A 24,050-nucleotide genomic window follows, 5' to 3' on the forward strand; every position below is an offset into this window, starting at 1 on the left:
TGTATGTCTTTGGATGTGGGAGGAAGCCGGAGGACATGGCAAGAACCTACACAAACATGGGGAGAACACGCAAACTCAACACAGAAAAGCGACAGACGGGAATCGAACACATGACCTTCCCGCTGTGAGGCAACTGTGCTAACCATTAAACCACCGTGCTGCCCCTGGATTTAGTTCATAAGGTTTTTAAATGGAATAGTTTCAACCATTGACAGGCTGTCCAAGGAGATACGGACCATCAGATCTTAACACACAGCGGGCCATCTGAATGTCACGTCACCCACGTGAAACTCTGTTCCACATGACGCGGTGTCCGAGGTACGCTGCACTGTCCACAAGACACGTTTGTGTGTGTGTGTGTGTGTGTGTGTGTGTGTGTGTGTGTGTGTATATATATATATATATATGTGTGTGTGTGTGTATGTATACACTGCTCAAAATAATTAGATAAACACTGTAATTATTTGGAGTAATTTATTTTCCAATTTCAATTTCTTTTCATTTATATAGCGCCAAATCATAAGCAAGCACACAGGTGACAGGGGTAAGGAAAACCTCCCTCTGATGATTTTAGGAAGAAACCACAAGCAGACCAGACTCAAAGGGGTGACCCTCTGCTTGGGCCATGCTACCAACAAAATTTACAAAATTAATATACAGGACATTTTGGGTGCCCATGCCAGTACACAGGATGGAAGGCTTGCAGAAGAAGACAGCACCATCATCTCTGGATATAGCCGCACTTCAAACAAAGAGAAATAACAGAATTAGGCATCAGAAAAATGACAAATACAGTATCATTTGTCAGCATTAAGCAACAAGAAAAACAGAAGAAATACAAAGGTGATCGCTGGCCACTAGCCCTAAGCGTCACTAAAAGACCCAGACTTTAGATAATGTTTAGGTGGCGGCCCACTCTCTTTACTAATAAATGAATTTAAAAGGGTAAAAAGCATAGTAACATACTATATATGTCAGTATGCTCACAATATGACAGGGAAAATAAGTGTGTCTTAAGTTTGGATTGAAAGTCTGTACAGAATCTAACTGTTTTATTGATGCAGGGAGATCATTCCACAAAATAGGGGCATGATAAGTGAAAGCTCTGTGACCTACAGACTGTTTATTCACCCTTGGGAAACAAAGTAGTTTTGCACCCTGAGAACGCAGAGCCCGGGCTGGTACGTAGGGTTTAAGCAGGTCGGTTAAGTAGGGAGGTGCTAGTCTGGGAATACTTTTATAGGTTAGTAAAGGAACCTTAAAATCTGATCTCACAGGGACAGGAAGCCAGTGAGGAGATGCCAAAATGGGTGTAATGTTTTCAAACGTTCTGCTTCCTGTCAAAAGTTTGGCCGCAGCATTTTGAACCAATTTCAGACCCCAAATGTTGGACAGTGGAAAACCAGAAAATAGAACATTGCAGTAGTCCAATCTAGAAGCAACAAATGCGTCAATCAGGGTCTCAGCATCAGCCATAGACAGGATGGGGGGAATCTTCACTATATTTTGCAGGTGGAAGAAAGCAGTCCTCATAATATCTCTAATGTGGAGGTCAAAGGACAACGTAGGATCAAAAATTACCCCAAAGTTCCTCACTTTGTTAGTGTGATGTATGACACACAAGCCTAGGCTAAGTGTAAGCTGGTCAAATTGATGCCAATGTCTCACTGGACCAAGAACCATAATTTCAGTCTTATCAGAGACATCCAGCTTTTCACTGATCTGAGGATTTTATGTGGATGAGATTACCAGCAGTTATCGGCATGTATAACTGAGTATCATCAGCATAGCAATGAAAGGTGATCCCAAAATGACACAATATGTGCCCAAAGGGTGCTATATAAAGGGAGAAAAGCAGAGGGCCTAAGGTGGACCCCTGTAGAACCCCAAATTTCATGTCACTAAGGTTAGATGTAGTGTTATTGTACAAAACACAGTGAGCATGACTGGTCAAGCATGATGTCAACCATGCAAGGGCATTCCCAGTAATCCTAAAATGATTCTCCATCCAATCAAGTAGAATGTGATGATCCACAGCATCAATTGCAGCACTGAGATCTAACAGCACCAGAACCATGCCACTGGTGTGCACAAATAGTTGTAGCAACAGATGTACGAGATGTTGGAGGCAGCTACGATATTACATGTATTGCATACTATTCCTGCTTCATGTGCAATTCATGCACAATTTGACCACGTTTGTACTATGTGTGAAGGGACCCTAAAAAAATGTTACTAATCAAAGGACACTGACAAAAGTAATATTCCCAAAAAGCGTGGTAGAAATCCGCCCAGCCACCAAGTTGTTTTGTACACATATGCACACGTAGACAAGAAAAAAAAAAAAAAAACAATTACATGCCCTCGCTTGCACAATGGTGCACAGGATAAAAATGTGTGGCGTTTTGTCAATTTCTTTCCCAAATATGTTTACTTCTTAAATATTTTTTCTTCACATTGTGCTTATTTTTATATCTACAGTATACATCCTCTCAGGGGAACCCCTGATGTTAACACGAATTGCCTGCGGGTGCCCACATAACCTACAGTCCCATCATTAACCACATACGGTCACCCAGGATGCAGATGCAGAAATGAAATAAACATTGCTATTTTCGATCAGATATTCTCTCTTTCTTCACCTCTTTTATTCCTCATAAAACAACTCTCTTCCACCAAACGAGGAACGCGCACCTGTGCCAGCATCGGTATGAACATCTTTGGTGAGCATGTTAAGCAGCTGTTAAACACCGCCTGCAAAAGTGGGACAGCAGGTAAATTGATGTTGTAAACCATTTTCAGATCTAGGAGGAACCAACGGAGAGAGGAAGTGACATTCCTGCCAATGACAGATACAGCACGAGCAATGAGACCATGGGTGCATTGAAGCGGTGTTTGCCTCCAATGAGACCATGGGTGCATTGAAGCGGTGTTTGCCGCATGAGTTAACTCAATCCTGAGCTGTGCAGATTGCCTGCTCGAGATATGCTGAGAAGATATTTTTGTGGTTTTTTTTTCACATTTGAGGTCTGGGGCAGACAAACCTTGAGATGTGGACTGAATGCGTACAAATGTATAAGCGAACTGGGGACACTGGTATATGAGGGGTGACTGAGAAGTTTTGCGAAAAAGTAGGGTGTGGTTTTGCTTCTTGAGAAATCAACATTTCTACCAGAAGACACAATGGTTTAAAAAAATTATTTATTATAGAATTGAATACAAAGTTGTACATTTAGTTTGGCCTCAGTCCCTGTCGCAGCTGCCTTGTCGCAGGATGACCAGAGAGGGTCATGAATCCTGCTGATAGAAGAGGCAGGGGGTAGAGCCTACCTCCTACAGCAGACAGGGACCAGCTGGTGGCTGTGGAGTGGGGCAGGGAGCACTGAGCGGATAACTGGAAAACAACAAGACACTGAAGACTGAAGCTTTTAAAGGACCTACCTGCATCTTATTTGTTTGAGGTGATAATTAACTGTAGAATCTGATCAGGATTAAGTCTGCGGCTGGAGACAAACAACTGATTGAGAGATACACCGGCTACTGAGTCTTCTGGTAGAACTGTGCAAAGTTTTGACTCACTGGGTGTAATTTGAGCTGTGCTGACGAAACTTCTACTGACATCTACTAAAAGCAAAACCTGCTCATTTGATCCGATATCAACAAAACTGCTTAAGAACCTGTGTCCCTTAAAAAGGAACCAAAAAGAAATTTACTTTCACAAAACGTAAACACTGGCAAACACTGTGGATCAGTCTACAGTGATGTCAGATGGTCAAAATGCACATTTAAAATCCGTAGTGTTGCCAGCTTTTATACATATATATATATATATATATATATGAATTGGTTGCAGCAAGGCAGTAATCATGTGTCACAGTTCATGGATCGCATTATTCATATGAAAAGTACTTATCGTCCTAAGCTTTGTTGACAATACTGAATTTTAAGTACAGAATTTAAAATATGTTCAGAAATAAATGCAAATAATCAATTTATCATAAGCAGAATATGTGATAAAATGTCCAATGTTATTGCACTACAACAACAACGAAAGAGAAATAAAAATAAAATACAAATGTGATAATTACTCACACATTTTGGAGAATTAACAGTAAATCTTTACGTTCACAGCCCGTTTTATTTAGACAAAATAGTGCATGAATACGTGAACATTTCCAAGTCACTAAATATGTTTAGATGGTTTTTTTTTTTCATACAACAAATGACATAAAATCTCAGCTTGGTGCTTTGACATATCCTCAAGTAAAATTTTGTCTTCTGTTTTAGGGAAATCATTTTGTTTCACCATGAAGCTGTATAACTGTTTTAACAAACAATACTTGCACTATTCTGGCATCTGGTGTAAAACGTGCCATATCAACATGCAGATTCACCTTGGATCTCCTGTGGCATCCCTGAGTGAAAAACAAGAGAGCAGCCAAAGGGACTTTCTTAGCACTATTCTGAATTTGTCCACTGACATTAACTGAAGTCTGTAAGTCCTTCAGAGTTGTACAGGTGTTGGATTTGTTCCTGAAATGATCTGGGTAAAACTTAAAATGGAAATGATACATACGTGTAGAGAGTTGACTACTGGACCCAGCTGTGAAAGAGAGTGAGAAGTGAAAAAACTTTGCTGAACTAAAAGATGGGTATATGGCATTTCTCTAATCAAGGACAACGGACGGTCCTAGAAGACATTGAAATAGGACGAGGCACTCGGGGAAAACGTGAGGCGGTGGGGTCTGCTTTTACATCAACAACAGGTGGTGTATTAACATCAAAGTGCACCGTAAAGTGTGTACACCTAACCTGGAGCTGCTGACCCTGTCCCTCCATCCCTTCTATCTCCCCCGGGAATTCCCCACTGTTGTTGTCAGCTGCGTCTATGGAGCCCCCAGTGCTAACATCAACATAGCAGCGGAGCTAATAGCCAAGGATGCTAACGTGATGTTAGCCAAGTATCCCGGTGCTTTGCTGTTAATTCTGGGGGACTTCAACAGTTGCAGACTGGACTGTGTGTTACCATCACTCCAACAATATGTGGCTAATCCAACAAGAAGGGGAAACATCTTGGACTTGTGCTATGGGAACATCACCGATGCTTTCCGTGCCCGTTCATATCTGCCACTCGGACTTGCTGACCACAACGTCATCTGTTTACTTCTGCTGTACAAACAAAAGCTAAAACACCACAAACCACAATGCTACAGCGCCCCCCCCAATGGTCAGAGGATGCCATTACCCAACTACAAGGCTCCCTGGCCTGCACTGACTGGGACATTTTTGATGGAGATTTGAATGACAGGGCTTCTGTCATTACGGACTACATCAAATTCTGCATAAGCTCCACTATCCCAACTAAAACAATAAAAATATATCCCAATTCTAAACCATGGACCACCCCAAAATTAAACAGAGCCTGAAAGAAAAACACAAATCCTTCAGGCACAAGGACTGGATCAGCCTTAAGGCAACAAACAGGAACATAAGGAACGAGGTTTTTAAAGCTAGAGTGGACTAAAAAACAAACTTGAATTAGAATTCAGTAATATGCACACCAAGCAAGCTTTCCAGAAGATGAAAACCCTGACAGGATGTGAACCCAAATCTACATGTACAGTCAATGATCCAGAAACCCTCACTAAAGACCTGAACACATTCTACACCCGTTTTGACAACCAGGACTTCTCATCCGAGTGTCAGGCCTTGCTGAGAACCCTCTCACCACCAGACCCTGAAGAACCAGCCCCCTTCACAGAGGAGGAGGTATGACGCCAGCTGAGCTGCTGCAAGCCTTGCAAGACCCCAGGGCCTGATGGCATCCCAGCCAGGCTGCTTAAGACCTGTGCCATGGAGCTCTCCCCAATTCTGCACTCACTTTTCTGCCAATCTTATCGGACTGCCACAATACCCACACTATGGAAAACTGCCACTATAATCCCAGTACCAAAAAAACTAGACCCACTGAACTTAATCATTAGCCCTAACATCCATAATAATGAAATACCTGGGGAAACTGCTGCTGAACATCATTCTTCCACTTGTCACCCCACACCTGGATCCCCTCTAATTTGCCTATAAGGCAAAAAGAGGTACAGAGGATGCTGTGGCCTGCCTGCTGTACCTCTTCCTCCAGCATCTGGACTCTCCAGGCAACTTCGCCAGGATACTATTTGTAGACTTCAGCTCCACCTTCAACTCCCTACAGAAACACCTGCTGATCCAGAAGCTTCACCATCTCAACATTCCCCCCATCTGATCCATCTCACCCACAACTTCCTCACAGACAGACTACAAGCAGTAAGGGTGGGCTCAACCACATCCCCTGTACTTACCATTAACACCGGGGTCCCACAGGGATGTGTGTTGAGCCCATTCCTGTACATTCGCTACACCTAAGCATCTCACCCACCACATCATACCTCAAATACTCAGGTGACACAGCCATCCTCGCACTCCTCTCAGATAACAATCCATCCTGGACTACCACAACACAATCACTCACTTCACCAAATGGTGCACGGACAACCATCTTCAAATAAATGTCAATAAAACAAAGGAACTTCTGGTCAGCTCCCCCCCTCACCCCAGCTCCCCACCATCATAAACACACAAACAGTTGAAGCAGTGGACACCTTCAAATACTTAGGAATAACTCTGGACAATAAATTCACAGCTGCTAAAATTATCGGACTCCCCACACCCAACCTCACAAAACTGAACAACAGGTCCATTATTCACATAACAAACTCCATAGTACAAGACACCACTCACCCACTCCACCAATTCATCACTCCTCTTCCTTCAGGGCGCAGATATAGAAGCATCAGGTTTAGGAGGGTGTTGTGTGGGCCGCTGAAGAGGAGGTACTGCTGGCTCACCACCACCGGATGGCGCCCTGCTTGGAGTGCGGGCTTCAAGCACAAGAGGGCGCCAGAACCACTGGGAGTGACAGCCGTCAATCATCCTCAACACCAGCTGTCACTCATCATCTCATCATCACCATCACCATAAAGGCCGGGTGGCGACTCCACCTCCTCGCCGAGAAATCTCCTACGATACAAGGTAATCTCTCTGCTGACTTATCCGTCAAATAATAATCTGATCTGTTTTGCAGCTGTTTTTTCCTGGTGGTATTTCCTTGACTGGATTTTCGGAGCTGCACGTGTGTATGATTGGAGGTGGAGGCTCTCCCTCCACAAGAATCAATAATCAAGGTTGCTGGGTGTGAGGATTCACACTCACTACCTTCTGTTTTTTCTGCCAGCAGTACCAGGGCCGACAACGGAGGACAGAGACCACCTGGGGACTCGGGGCTTGGCGGCTTCGGTGTTCTTCAGGCCGTTGGTGGTAGAAGCGGTGTGGGTCCCGGCTCTTCGTTCATCTGAGGTCTCCTATCTTCGAGCCTGCCCGCAATCCTCTTGTGTGTGATTGGCAGTACCTTTGTTTATTTTACGTTGTGTTCTTGTGCAACATTAAATTGTTACTCCTTCCCTTATCCATTGTCCGTTCATTAGCGCCCCCTGTTGTGGGTCCGTGTTACGACACCTTCCCAACAGAGGGCTCACCTCAGGAGGAGCCTGATCCCTGCAGCTATAGCAGCAAGACCCGCTGACCAGTCAAGGATTCAAGGATTCAAAAGGAGTTTATTGTCATTTGCACATAGGAACGTGTTCCCTGCACAATGAAATGTGTTTACTGCATTTTTACCCATCCTAATTGCCAGTTAGGAGCAGAGGTCGCCTTTTTTGGCACCCGGGGACCCAGCTCCACATGTATATCCCTGCCCTAGGTCACGAGCAGGGCTGAGCAAACCTTGACTGGCCTCATGACACACTTAACAAACAACAACACACATAAGCCGGTCCGATACATGAACACACATAAAAGCACACACAAGGAAAGAATTGGGAAAAGAAAAACCTCCATTGCTGCTGTGTTGAACTCACACAGCACCACTGGAGAGCAAAAAAAAAAAAAAAAACCCATAGCACAGAAAATCAGTCATAACAAAAAACAAATCACAACAGATGACAAATCAAATCAAATGTATTAATTTATATAGCGCCAAATCACGACGGACTCGTCTCAAGGCGATTCACACAACATAAAACAACAACAAAAAAACTGAATTAAAAATTTAAAACACAATAAAAAGATGACCATAAAAGAATACAAGAATAAAAACACATCATAACACTAATGATAAAACAGGGAAAACAAATGAGTCTTTAAACTTGACTTAAAAGTCTCCACAGTATCAGACTGCCGAATGTCTGCCGGGAGATCGTTCCACAGAGCTGGAGCACAATAGGAGAAAGCTCTGTGACCGGCAGTTGACAGCCGAGACTTGGATGTGTCCAGTGTCCAGACAGACAGCCCGGAAGGCCGCACGTGAGGCGCCATTATCTGTCCATTCTGGGGGGGATCCCAGTCCTGAATCAGTCCACAAGGTCTCACAGTTAACATCTCAGGACTGGGAAGGGAGGGAGGGAGGGGGAAGACGAAGAGGGGGGGAGACAAGGAGCGAGGCTATCAGGAGTGTTCCTCGGGGGGAGGATTTTATCCCAGCGGCCTTGAAGGACAGCTGGTGTTTGGAAACCAAATAGATATCCAGATTAAAAGACGCGTGGCAGATTCCACAGTGTGAAACTTCACAGTGGCTCCCAAATACATCTGAATAGAGGAGATGTGGTCTTACTGATGATCAAAGCGGTTTTCCAGTGCAGCCATTCTCCCTGAGATGGATTCCAACGTGCGGTTGACACCAGCCGACTGAGCTGACACTGCCCTTCCAATCGAATCAATCATGTGGGGCAGCCTGGACGGGCCAATTAATGCCGCCTCCACCTTCTTAATTTTCCGGTAAACCTGTGCTATGGCCGCCCCACACAGCAGAAACCCGGTCACCACAGCTCCAAATAAGTAAACATCTTCAACGTCCTCCACAGACAACGTGTACAGGCACATGACTTGCCACCTCCGCCAGCTGTCCATCACGTAACCCGCCACATGTGTCCGGGCAGGACAGGTCGGGTCCTCCACTCCCGAGTGTCTTGTGGAAAAAATAGTATCAGTTGCGTTTAGAGACCACTTGATCAGATCCATTTTGTCATTTTCCAGAGGAGCAGGGCTGGCAGCCTCACAGACAAAACACGCTACAGTAGCAGGAAAGTTGGGGAGGGAGGAGGAGAGAAAAATGCGACTGTCTCAACCGAGAGCAAGAAGGCAAAAAAAGTCAGTCTACCATTGTACTGTTGCTTGCCACTGTTGCTGTCAGCGTTACTGTCGATGTCTGTGCTGTGTATCTTCTGATGTGCTACTGTGATATTGTTGCTGTCTGTCCTGTGATGTGCTGTTGTGTCTACTGAGTTGTTCATCTGTTATGTAGAATGTATTGTACAGTTGGTGAAGACAAATTTCCCCACGGGGACCAATAAATCTAATCTTATCTAATCTAATCTAAACAGTCTCTGGAGAAAGTTTATCCTATACTTGCATTGGTGCATAAAGGAGCTGCATGAAGTTATTAAATCCTATTCAGTAGCCCAGTATTAGAGGTGCATTTAAACTGCAGTCACATGCATTTTGTCTATACTTGCCCTACAGTTCTGCACTTTATGTTTATTATATGGTATGTGATTTTGCCAACTTCTGATTGGCCCATTCGTCACTTTCTGAGCTGTACCACATGCCGAGTTGACCGCTGGTGGAGCTGAGGACACCTCGCATGCAGCGTAGCGCTAACCTTCTATCGATAACGACTAATCAGATAATGCGATACACCTACTTTGGCTGTCAGTTTGTTGACAAGATTCTACAAGATGCCTGTGCATTATTTCACAAAGACTATTCCTTATTAAGCCCCTTTCACACGGGCCCACTTCGAGTTGCGTCATGCATCGTCATGATGACACTGTGTACACAATGCAGTAAAAACTAAGAGCACAGAAAATAAAAAATGCTGCTGGCTGCAGCTGCTGCAGCAGCTCCTCGGTCTTCTCTCACAAATGTGTTTAATACAGCCATAAAAGTCCTGCTCACAGACTGATTGCCAGAGACAGGACATGTCCACGTTCAGTAAAAAGACCGGGCATCTCCAGTCCACTCACAGATGATTCGTTCATGCGCGCACATGTGAACATGTGAAAAAAAAAAAAGGGCTGCCTGTGCTCGTTGCTCTCCGCAAACTCTCTCATCACTGTGTTAAAGAAAGGACATACATCCTGCTCACAGACTGATTGCCAGAGACAGGACATGTCCACATCAAGTATAATTCCAGACATCTCCACATTTACTCACAGACGGTTCATTCGCACGCGTGCGCACGCGCATCTCATGCACACATCTCACGGACAAAGTAGGACAGATAAACTATAACAGAACTCAGAGCGCAGACCTGCAGCTCAGCACAAGAGCAAATATAAACTAGAAGATAAATCAGAGTGCACAATCTGTCTACAGTGCGCACCTGGCGCAGACATTCCTACATCGTCATGACACCACACGAAGCTCGAGGCAGCCCCGGTGTGAAAGGGGCTTTAGAGATTGTGCTCATGAAGTGTTTTGGACCTGTTGTTGCAGTATGGCAGTAATAATCAAGATTTTTCAGTTTTAGTATGTTTGACAAACTCCCAATTTTCTTGTTTACCATATAATAAAACAGTTATAGACTTGATTTCGGTGTACCCATGATTATGCAGACCTGGTCATATAATTAAATATTCAACATTTCAAATATTTAAATATCCTGCGGGAGAAACCCCACAATTAAAAAGGACTTTATACTAAAAAAAAGTACCCCTCTCAGAACAATGCCAATGCCCCTCTAGAAATCTGTGTCTGGTGCTGAGTCTGTTTCTCAGACCATACAGTACCGTAGTATTTGTGTGTCAAAATGACAGATTTAAATGAAATCAAAGACATATTCAGTGACTTAGACATATATATTTATTTTTCCACCTTGTGATTTGGCCCTTGTATTTACGTATATTCAAAATAATCCATGTACACTGAACAAAAATATAAATGCAACACTGTAGTTTTTGCTCCCATGTGTCATGAGCTGAATGTAAAGATCTAAAACATTTTCTAAATACACAAAAGACCTATTTCTCTCAAATCTTCACAAATCTGTCTAAACCTGTATTAGTGAGCACTTTTCCTTTGCCGAGATAATCCATCCCACCTCACAGGTGTGGCATATCAAGATGGTGATTAAACAGCATGATTATTGCACAGGTGTGCCTTAGGGTGGATTAACTTGCCTTTGCTTCCTCTGCAAACCTTCATGGTCATCTGCTTGAGAAATTATAGGACCTGAACACAGTTTTCTCACAGACACAAGTAAAAATAAATTGTGGACATCGAGCATTGTAAACAATTGGGATCGAGAATTCAGCTGACTGAAAAAAAACAACAAAAAAAAAAAACAATAGTGGTGTGGTTATTTCTCAAAATAACATCGTGTGCATCATGTGGTGGGAGGTGCATGGAGTCATTCCAAAGGTTGTGATCTATTTTATATTTATATTGTAATGGCTTGGTAAGACAGTTGGAATGTCATTCCTTCATATGAGTTGGATGTTGCATCTGTCATATGATGTGCATTACACTGTGACAACCTGTCCACATGTGCGTGTGGCTCTGTGACACAATGACTTGCTAGCGCAACATGTCTGAATTGGGTGTTACAACCATTATAACGTAATATTACAGATACATTGTCATTCATTGTCAGATAATATATCTGTAATACATATCATGTTTATTATGGATGTAACACGCCGAACAGATGCATGCGCTGCTCTGTGGTTCAGAGATGCACTGATGCTCAGTGAAACACAGTGTTTTTGGTTTGATTGAGCAATGTCCACATCTAGTTAACAAAATGAAAGCATGCCACAGACTTTGCACTTTGCATTACAATAATTCCTTTGCGCACTCAAAACTGGATGCACTGGAGGTGCTGTCCGGCAGCTCCGTGCCACATTCAGCACATGCCTGCAGAAAATGATGTGCCTGACCATGGCGAATTTCCCACAAATGCGAACAGACTGTTTCAAATGCTGTTATGCCATTGTGAGAATATTTAGAATACAGTTGGCGTCCAAATCCATTAGCTTAGCGGATAAATTAGTGCAGAAATCGACTATGGTGATAGCGCAGTTTATGTGTCAGGGAGGGAAATTTGTCCAGTTGAGGCTGTGGCCTGTTTCTGCAGAGGTGTACATAAAAATCATAGAGGAATATGCTTTACAAACATAATACTCATTACTACATTGGATGCCGTTGAAATTGAGGATGGCCCGCTGGCTGTTCCAGCAATATAAAATATTTTGTGTCTGCTGCCTACAACCTGCGTGGAATGTCTCAAACCTAAACCTATTTCCAGGTATCTTATATATGCTACTCTGGAACCACCCCTAAATTCTAACAGTCCAACTGTCAACCTCACTGAGGTCCTTAGTCTGGGTCTCATTAACAAAACATCACTGTCCTCAAAATCATTGCTGATTAATCATCGAATTATGGATCATCACTCAGATATGATTGGGTTAAGTGAAACCTGGCTTAAACCTACATTTGTCCTCTCCTTAAATGAGGCCTGCCTACCGATGTACACATTTAGTCATGTCCCTCATGATTCAATGCAAGGCGGGCTTGTTGCTCTTATTTATGAATCTATGTTTTGTTTATTAGCTGTTGGGGGTCACAAATATAACTCGTTTGAACATCTGATTCTCCGCTGTCCCCACAATGCTACGTATTGCAAGGTCAGAAGAATAAAAATCAGCTGTATTACTTTGTCACTGTATATAGGCCCCCTTGCCCATACTTTGAATTCTTAGATGAATTTAGTGAGTTCATCTCTAACTTGTCAACTAGTGCAGATAACATTCTGATTATTGGTGACTTCAGCATTCATATAAATAAGCCTTCTAATCCCCTCTGCAAATCATTTATGCCATTTTTAGTAGAACAACAAGGGGAGGTGATGGTCTAGTGGTTAAGGTGTTGGGCTTGGGTCCAGAAGATCATGGGTTCAAATCCCCGCCTGACTGGAATATTACTAAGGGCCCTTGGGCAAGGCCTTTAATCCCCTATTGCTCCCGGTGTGTAGTGAGCCCTTGTATGGCAGCACCCTGACATCGGGGTGAATGTGAGGCATAACTGGAAAGCGCTTTGAGCGTCTGATGCAGATGGAAAAGCACTATATAAATGCAGTCCATTTTTAACCTTGTTTATCACTGAGGCGATGCATCAACTCCTCAACTGCGACTGAACTCAAAGCTAGACTGCCTGATATCTTAGCTTCACATTTGGAAAATTCCCAATCAGTAGACAGTCTTGTGGACAGTTTAAACTCAGCGCTCAAAACTACACTTGACATGATTGCGCCACCTTTTTTACCCCCCCCCCCAAAAAAAAAAACAAAAAAACACAGTCACCTTGGTTCAATGATTACCTGCATGACCTCCACATCAGGGATGTTACTAGGACTGCTTTTTTCCATCTGCGAAATATGGCAAAGATTCGCCCCATCCTGTCTATGGCTGATGCTGAGACCCTTATTCATGCTTTTGTTTCTTGTTGACTAGATTATTGTAATGTTCTATGTTCAGGGTTACCACAGTCCAGCATCAGGGGTCTTCAGCTGGTTCAGAACACTGCTGCCAGACTTCTGACACATAGCAATTTAATTAAATTAAACTGAATTGAATTGACCTCAAGAATAAGGCCAGCAGTCTCAAATGGAAATGGCGTAGTTCAAAATTAGTATTCCACCTCGCATGGCATGATACTATCTTAGACTATAAGCATGCACTACTGGCTACAAAGCAGGTCTATTACTCAGATTTGATCAACAAAAACAAGCATAACTCAAAATTCTTCTTGAACACAATGGCAACACTTATACATGGACAACCACCTGTAAGTCGTTGACCTTTTACAGCACAAGATTTGTTGGATTACTTTGAGAAGAAAATAGATGACATTAGGTTAAACATATCCCAGCATGCCTTACCCCAGCCACTACACCCTGCTATTGAGGTGGGTGCCATTACTGAGGCAAAGTTATGCCAGGTCATATCCTACAAGCCAATACAGGTGTTCCCCAGCTGTGATTTGTGAGCATAGATATCTGAACAGCTGCATGTCGCAAGGGGACATGCCCACCTTTTGTCTGTGAACTTCATCAGCTCACTGAAAAACAGGCTCACTCTCTGTACCTTTATACTGTGATTTTCATTTTATATATGCATTATTATTTGTTTGTCCTGCATCTGCCTGATGTCTGTGCTTGTAATGTGTAGCGCATGGCCTCTATTCACCCTAATAAAATAAATACAATAATGCTGTCTCAACAAAACCCTGAATTTTGAACTGCAGACAAAAACTGTTTTCCCTTTCATTTGAGAAATTCCTAAATCATCTGGAGATCTTAAGATAAGTTTGGAGACATCCCCCATGGGCCAACATGAATTCAAAGCAAAACAAAACTGTAATTCAAAGTTCTTCAAAGGGGAGCCCTTGCCTTTTTATCAGTGAATTTTCAGTCATTATGAATCACATGACATTTTAATGGCTTCATGTCAGAATCTGAGTTTCTCCAGGCCAGGAGAACCCAAATTTTATGACCTTGCACCAAGGCCAGACCCTCTCAAGACTGCAAGATGATATCCCTTCCACAACACAGGGCCATAAAACTTTGGGCCTTGACAAGCAGGTACTATATTTAGGTTTAAGTGAAGAAAGACATTATTTTAAAATAAAAGAATAGCATCAGTATTCTTTGATTCACATATATAAAGACTTCTAATGGTGTTTGTATTGATTAATCAAACAAAATGCTTTGCATATAATCATTCCATTGATTGTATTGACATGTGTTCCTTTAACTGATGTGTGTTTAAATGTGATCTTTCTTCTTCATCAATATGTTGATGGTGAAGTATTCTGTTTATCCAAAGGATGTGTTTAAGTGATGATTAATAATGTGTATCCATTTGAGTGTCTTAGAACATAAAGAACTGAATCATTTGTGTCTGCACTGTAACCACATGAAGTTTTCTGTGAAACTACACACCCTAAATGGGCGGAGTTTGGTGACATCAGTCCCCCTTTAAAAAGTTAGAACAGAGCCCCTTCTCTCTCTCTTGCTCTAGCCGCTCTCTTCCTTTCTTAAATACTTAATTTTTATTTTTCCAATTTCATCACTAAATTCTAATCAGATTTATTCACTTAAAGTCTTTAAGCTTCAGCTCTCTTTCTTTCACGTCTCATGAGTTAGTAAGAATTGTGTCCATCAATGAACTTATTAATCACTGTCCACGAATATGCCAGTAAACTGTTCATTACTTGTAAATAAATTGTAAATATTCATTTTGTGTTTGGTTCATTTTGTGTTCAGAAGGAAATCTTTGGTCAACCGTATTATAGAATTCAGACTTTCAGATCAGAGACTGATTAATTGAGAATGATTTAATTAGAGTTGTAATTAAAGAGTTGTAGTCTTACACACCTCTCTGCAGCGTCTCTCCCCCTGCCATCCCCTCATTACCCCATCCCCGTAGAGACTGTGCCTGCTCCCAGACTACCAATAACCAGCAAAAATCTATTTAAGCATAAAAATTCAAAAAGAAAAAATAATATAGCACCTTCAACTGCACCACAGACTAAAACAGTTAAATGTGGTCTATTAAATATTAGGTCTCTCTCTTCTAAGTTCCTGTTAGTAAATGATATAATAATTGATCAACATATTGATTTATTCTGCCTTACAGAAACCTGGTTACAGCAGGATGAATATGTTAGTTTAAATGAGTCAACACCCCCGAGTCACACTAACTGCCAGAACGCTTGTAGCACGGGCCGAGGCGGAGGATTAGCAGCAATCTTCCATTCCAGCTTATTAATTAATCAAAAACCCAGACAGAGCTTTAATTCTTTTGAAAGCTTGACTCTTAGTCTTGTCCATCCAAATTGGAAGTCCCAAAAACCAGTTTTATTTGTTATTATCTATCGTCCACCTGGTCGTTACTGTGAGTTTCTCTGTGAATTTTCAGAACTTTTGTCTGACTTAGTGCTTAGCTCAGATAAGATAATTATAGTGGGCGATTTTAACATCCACACAGATGCTGAGAATGACAGCCTCAACACTGCATTTAATCTATTATTAGACTCAATTGGCTTTGCTCAAAATGTAAATGAGTCCACCCACCACTTTAATCATATCTTAGATCTTGTTCTGACTTATGGTATGGAAATTGAAAACTTAACAGTATTCCCTGAAAACTCCCTTCTGTCTGATCATTTCTTAATAACATTTACATTTACTCTGATGGACTACCCAGCAGTGGGGAATAAGTTTCATTACACTAGAAGTCTTTCAGAAAGCGCTGTAACTAGGTTTAAGGATATGATTCCTTCTTTATGTTCCCTAATGCCATATACCAACACAGTGCAGAGTAGCTACCTAAACTCTGTAAGTGAGATAGAGTATCTCATCAATAGTTTTACATCCTCATTGAAGACAACTTTGGATGCTGTAGCTCCTCTGAAAAAGAGAGCTTTAAATCAGAAGTGCCTGACTCCGTGGTATAACTCACAAACTCGCAGCTTAAAGCAGATAACCCATAAGTTGGAGAGGAAATGGCATCTCACTAATTTAGAAGATCTTCACTTAGCCTGGAAAAAGAGTCTGTTGCTCTATAAAAAAAGCCCTCCGTAAAGCTAGGACATCTTACTACTCATCACTAATTAAAGAAAATAAGAACAACCCCAGGTTTCTTTTCAGCACTGTAGCCAGGCTGACAAAGAGTCAGAGCTCTATTGAGCCGAGTATTCCTTTAACTTTAACTAGTAATGACTTCATGACTTTCTTTGCTAATAAAATTTTAACTATTAGAGAAAAAATTACTCATAACCATCCCAAAGACGTATCGTTATCTTTGGCTGCTTTCAGTGATGCCGGTAATTGGTTAAACTCTTTCACTCAGATTGTTCTGTCTGAGTTATTTTCATTAGTTACTTCATCCAAACCATCAACATGTCTATTAGACCCCATTCCTACCAGGCTGCTCAAGGAAGCCCTACCATTATTTAATGCTTCGATCTTAAATATGATCAATCTATCTTTATTAGTTGGCTATGTACCACAGGCTTTTAAGGTGGCATTAATTAAACCATTACTTAAAAAGCCATCACTTGACCCAGCTATCTTAGCTAATTATAGGCCAATCTCCAACCTTCCTTTCTCTCAAAAATTCTTGAAAGGGTAGTTGTAAAACAGCTAACTGATCATCTGCAGAGGAATGGTCTATTTGAAGAGTTTCAGTCAGGTTTTAGAATTCATCATAGTACAGAAACAGCATTAGTGAAGGTTACAAATGATCTTCTTATGGCTTCAGACAGTGGACTCATCTCTGTGCTTGTTCTGTTAGACCTCAGTGCTGCTTTTGATACTGTTGACCATAAAATTTTATTACAGAGATTAGAGCATGCCATAGGTATTAAAGGCACTGCGCTGCGGTGGTTTGAATCATATTTATCTAATAGCTTACAATTTGTTCATGTAAATGGGGAATCTTCTTCACAGACTAAAGTTAATTATGGAGTTCCACAAGGTTCTGTGCTATGACCAATTTTATTCACTTTATACATGCTTCCCTTAGGCAGTATTATTAGACGGCATTGCTTAAATTTTCATTGTTATGCAGATGATACCCAGCTTTATCTATCCATGAAGCCAGAGGACACACACCAATTAGCTAAACTGCAGGATTGTCTTACAGACATAAAGACATGAATAACCTCTAATTTCCTGCTTTTAAACTCAGATAAAACTGAAGTTATTGTACTTGGCCCCACAAATCTTAGAAACATGGTGTCTAACCAGATCCTTACTCTGGATGGCATTACCCTGACCTCTAGTAATACTGTGAGAAATCTTGGAGTCATTTTTGATCAGGATATGTCATTCAAAGCGCATATTAAACAAATATGTAAGACTGCTTTTTTTGCATTTACGCAATATCTCTAAAATTAGAAAGGTCTTGTCTCAGAGTGATGCTGAAAAACTAATTCATGCATTTATTTCCTCTAGGCTGGACTATTGTAATTCATTATTATCAGGTTGTCCTAAAAGTTCCCTGAAAAGCCTTCAGTTAATTCAAAATGCTGCAGCTAGAGTACTGACGGGGACTAGAAGGAGCGAGCATATCTCACCCCTATTGGCCTCTCTTCATTGGCTTCCTGTTAATTCTAGAATAGAATTTAAAAATCTTCTTCTTACTTATAAGGTTTTGAATAATCAGGTCCCTTCTTATCTTAGGGACCTCATAGTACCATATCACCCCAATAGAGCGCTTCGCTCTCAGACTGCAGGCTTACTTGTAGTTCCTAGGGTTTGTAAGAGTAGAATGGGAGGCAGAGCCTTCAGCTTTCAGGCTCCTCTCCTGTGGAACCAGCTCCCAATTCGGATCAGGGAGACAGACACCCTCTCTACTTTTAAGATTAGGCTTAAAACTTTCCTTTTGCTAAAGCTTATAGTTAGGGCTGGATCAGGTGACCCTGAACCATCCCTTAGTTATGCTGCTATAGACTTAGACTGCTGGGGGGTTCCCATAATGCACTGAGTGTTTCTTTCTCTTTTTGCTCTGTATGCACCACTCTGCGTTTAATCATTAGTGATTGATCTCTGCTCACCTCCACAGCATGTCTTTTTCCTGGTTCTCTCCCTCAGCCCCAACCAGTCCCAGCAGAAGACTGCCCCTCCCTGAGCCTGGTTCTGCTGGAGGTTTCTTCCTGTTAAAAGGGAGTTTTTCCTTCCCACTGTCGCCAAGTGCTTGCTCACAGGGGGTCGTTTTGACCATTGGGGTTTTTACGTAATTATTGTATGGCCTTGCCTTACAATATAAAGCGCCTTGGGGCAACTGTTTGTTGTGATTTGGCGCTATATAAATAAAATTGATTGATTGATTGATCATCACAACCAGTTTGGAAATCGATGAAATTTTCAAGGTGCTCAAAAATTCCATCATGTTTCACCAAATCATTACTAGTACTGGTAACTTCGGGGTGATGGTAGTCTAAAAAGCTTCAGTCATGTCTGAACATCTTTAAATAGGGTATTCCTATTGAATACAGCTTGAAACATGTTTGATCATGTTCCATCGGGGTAAATATTTGAAACAGAAGCAACGTTTGTTGCAGGTCTGTCTAATGATGTAGCTGGGCACATCTCCTTGCTTTCGTTTTCGAAAGGATTGCAAGGTCTGCACTTTATGAGACAGTCAGTTGCCAGGTCTGCACCTTATAAGCCAGCCTGTTAGGAGGCATGCTGGAGTAAGCATTTCATCCCATTTTTGCATTTTTGTGGAGTCATTGGAAATCATAATAGAACACTGCCCTATGGAATAGTGGTGTAACAGAAATCAAGCTGATTGAGTTCATAACTGCAGGCAGGAGGAAATAATCACTGCATGTAGAACAACTTGAAACACTAAACATCATTTGCAAAGGAGTCTCAGAAGTCAAAACACACACATAAAATAACATAGCCTGAGCTTGTGTTCTTAGGTGTTCAGGAACCTCAGATAAAGAATATCAATATGTGCAACACAGCAACAGTGTGGAAAGCATGGATGTCTTCTCATCTGACATAATCACTGTGCATTTGTGAGTCCAAATTTTTGTGGTATGGATCTATTTAATGTTCACAGACAGCACAAATAAAGGCCAGCAGTTGTCAGCCAAAAGTATGCTGAAGTTCCATTGACAATGTCTGATGTAATCTGAAGGTCATGAGACATCAAACTATCTGTGTTCTGTTTCCATATGAAACATAGGCCAAAAATTCAGATTCAGAAATGTATGGCGTGAATAACAAAACAATGAAATATTCAGAGGTATGCATACTGTACAACCTGCACAACGTGTTCAAATCCTGAGTCATGACATTAATGACATCACACTTTAATGTCACAAATATACTGGTCTGTCCATAAAGTATTGTACCTTTTTATTTTTTTTCAAAACTATATGGATTTCATTCATATGTTTTTACATCAGACATGCTTGAACCCTCGTGCGCATGCGTGAGTTTTTCCACGCCTGTCGGTGACGTCATTCGCCTGTGAGCACGCCTTGTGGAAGGAGTGGTCCCGCCCCCTCGTCGGATTTTCATTGTCTGGAAATGGCGGCATGAAAAGGACTTTTTTCCATCAGAATTTTTTCAGAAGCTGTTAGAGACTGGCACCTAGAAACCATTCAAAAAATGTATCTGTCTTTCAGTGAAAATTTTACGGGCTTCACAGAGAATGAGGACTTTAAACACAGCTTTAAGGACCCCTTTAAGGACGGTCGGTGCGCCGCGCTGCGAGCTGCGACGATGCGGCACAAACCACTGGATCATTTCTAAGCTGATGGCTCTCTGGATACGAGACCATCGTGTGCTCTTTCTCTGGTTATCACAAGAGCTGGACATCAGCCATTTTCCGGCAGATTTCACTTTTAACAAGAGATTTTGTCATGGAAAGCCGCGCGGAGGCTTCGCGCATCACGACCGATTCGCTGATGAAGCGAGACAAAGGAACACCTCCGTTTCAGAGTGTTAGAGGACAAGTTGGGAGATAATCCGATAACGAAAACATTATCTTTGATAATTATCTGTTACTGGATTATCGGAAGTATGCCCACCACTGCTATTGTGTTTATTTTTACACACACTATTATACGGTCGAATGGCCGAAGGAGTGGCTCACTCCTCTGCTTGAGGTTTATTCCTCAAAATATGCCAGAGGGAGTTTTTCCTCACCACTGCCACCTATGTGTTTGGTCAGGGGGTTGTAAGATTCGACCTTACCCACGTGATGTGCCATGAGGCAACTTTGATAATAAATAAATCAAAATTTTATTTGTCAGTTCATATGCACCCAAGATAATTTTACTATCGCTATTAATTCTAGAGTCATTGTGAAAAAAGTGGTTTTCTGTCAATACTTTCAATGAGCTTGAGCCTCTCACTTTAATGTCACGTCCAGGAAGCCATGTGAAATCTGAAGGGCCTTGATGTAAATGGACTGAGTTTATACAACCCCTGGCAAAAATTATGGAATCACCGGCCTCAGAGGATGTTCATTCAGTTGTTTAATTTTGTAGAAAAAAAGCAGATCACAGACATGACACAAAACTAAAGTCATTTCAAATGGCAACTTTCTGGCTTTAAGAAACACTATAAGAAATCAAGAAAAAAAGATTGTGGCAGTCAGTAACGGTTACTTTTTTAGACCAAGCAGAGGAAAAAAATATGGAATCACTCAATTCTGAGGAAAAAATTATGGAATCACCCTGTAAATTTTCATCCCCCAAATTAACACTTGCATCAAATCAGATCTGCTCATTGACATTGACCCTATGTGTCTTTTTGCAAGGAATGTTTTTGCAGTTTTTGCTCTATGGCAAGATGCATTATCATCTTGAAAAATGATTTCATCATCCCCAAACATCCTTTCAATTGTCCAAAATATCAACATAAACTTGTGCATTTATTGATGATGTAATGACAGCCTTCTCCCCAGTGCCTTTACATAACATGCAGCCCCATATCATCAATGACTGTGGAAATTTACATGTTCTCTTCAGGCAGTCATCTTTATAAATCTCATTGGAACGGCACCAAACAAAAGTTCCAGCATCATCACCTTGCCCAATGCAGATTCGAGATTCATCACTGAGTATGACTTTCATCCAGTCATCCACAGTCCACAATTGCTTTTCCTTAGCCCATTGTAACCTTGTTTTTTTCTGTTTAGGTGTTAATGATGGCTTTCGTTTAGCTTTTCTGTATGTAAATCCCATTTCCTTTAGGCGGTTTCTTACAGTTCAGTCACAGACGTTGACTCCAGTTTCCTCCCATTCGTTCCTCATTTGTTTTGTTGTACATTTTTCGATTTTTGAGACATATTGCTTTAAGTTTTCTGTCTTGACGCTTTGATGTCTTCTTTGGTCTACCAGTATGTTTGCCTTTAACAACCTTCCCATGTTGTTTGTATTTGGTCCAGAGTTTAGACACAGCTGACTGTGAACAACCAACATCTTTTGCAACATTGCGTGATGATTTACTCTCTTTTAAGAGTTTGATAATCCTCTCCTTTGTTTCAATTGACATCTCTCGTGTTGGAGCCATGATTCATGTCAGTCCACTTGGTGCAACAGCTCTCCAAGGTGTGTTCACTCCTTTTTAGATGCAGACTAACGAGGAGATCTGATATGATGCAGGTGTTAGTTTTGGGGATGAAAATTTACAGGGTGATTCCATAATTTTTTCCTCAGAATTGAGTGATTCCATATTTTTTTCCTCTGCTTGGTCTAAAAAAGTAACCGTTACTGACTGCCACAATCTTTTTTTTCTTGATTTCTTATAGTGTTTCTTAAAGCCAGAAAGTTGCCATTTGAAATGACTTTAGTTTTGTGTCATGTCTGTGATCTGCTTTTTTTCTACAAAATTAAACAACTGAATGAACATCCTCCGAGGCCGGTGATTCCATAATTTTTGCCAGAGGTTGTATAACACTTTTCCATTTATATCAAAGGTCAATGCAGTTTTCAGTAATGCCTTAATTCATTCACATTCACACACTGATGTCAGGAGTAACTTGGGGAAGAAGTAATTTTGTGATTTTACACACAGACAGTGGTTTGAATCGAGGATCCTCCTGTCTGAATCCCACTCATTAACCACGAGACATCACCTCCCATTGTACCAATTTGAAAGATATTGCCCTTCACACATACTGACAGATGCACATAACATGATCGCAATAGATTTGCGAACCTCTCAGATGCTTGATTAAAAACACAGAAATAGGATGCAATTGTAAATGTGACTTCATGGACACGTCCTGGTCTCCCTTTGATACAGATATATTAGAATTTTTCAAATGCACAACAGTGATAGAAGTGAATAAAAATCCACACTGTGCACATTTTATACTTCTCAATTATATTATACTACAGAAGTATAGAATATGCTATACTATACTATATGGAAAGTATGTATATATGGAAAGTATGTATAAAATAATCATAAAAAGTAATACTACTTTTATGACTATTTTATATACTCTCGATGTCTCTCTTGATTTCTCTGTGTCATACGTTCATTCATAGCCCTCTCATGCAGTGGAACGTAGTTCAAGAATAAAGAGGGGGCACTTCGATTACAGCTGCAAAATGACCGACTTTGCACAAAGTTCACCTCATTTTGGTTGCAAATGAAATGTCGGCTTTGGTTTAGAAGGTTGAACTGTGGACTTCCTGAGAATACCAATATCCTGTGGCAATTCTACTACCTTAACCTTGCAACCGTCTCGTGTTGCTTACAGAATCAATTTAACACATGGTTTGCTTATAACACTTAGGTATTAATCTCCAAAAATAGGAAAGAGATTATATTTAAGAAAAGTGTTCAATTTTGAATAGTTGTAAGAGGAAGACACTGTTTATATAAGGTATCATTAGAATATAATTATTTAAATGTGTAACCCTACCTGGACATCAGATGTAATTACAGCTTGTGTAATGTCTATCATGTTTATTTTAAAACAAATTATGTACTCCAAGTACATAAAATTTTCAATATATTGTAGCAGTGATCTGGTCTATTTTTTTTAAACGCCTGTGAAAACCCAAAGCGGTCTTACTCTTGTCAAATGGCAACTCTGTTTGACCCCAATAAAAGCAGCAACAAAGAATGTACAGTGGTAGTTGTGTACTCTGTTTGAAAACAAGTGTCCAAGTCCAATAGGTTAAGGTTTAATCAAGAATCAGACCCAAGGTGTTTGACCCGCATTTCAATTTAACAGTCACTACATTGGAGAAGCTACTGAGCAAGAAGAAGAGACTTTCACTTTAAACAAAAAGAAATAGGAGGCATGGCACCTATTATAGGTTCAGCTACCTTTTGGTGGTGACATTGCATTCTAGCAAAGTGTACTTCATTGGCCTCCTGGTCAAGCTTTCCATCTCACCTGAATTATTCA

The 24,050-nt window shown here is 41.2% G+C and overlaps 1 protein-coding gene across 1 annotated transcript in view; it reads left to right on the forward strand.

Annotated features, from left to right (window-relative positions):
- Window positions 1–24,050, forward strand: part of lingo1a (leucine rich repeat and Ig domain containing 1a) — a 762,763-nt gene that overhangs the window by 37,610 nt on the left and 701,103 nt on the right. The gene's annotated exons all lie outside the window — the stretch shown is intronic.

This window comes from Thalassophryne amazonica, chromosome 8, assembly GCF_902500255.1.
Source record: "Thalassophryne amazonica chromosome 8, fThaAma1.1, whole genome shotgun sequence".
NCBI classification, from domain to species: domain Eukaryota; kingdom Metazoa; phylum Chordata; class Actinopteri; order Batrachoidiformes; family Batrachoididae; genus Thalassophryne; species Thalassophryne amazonica.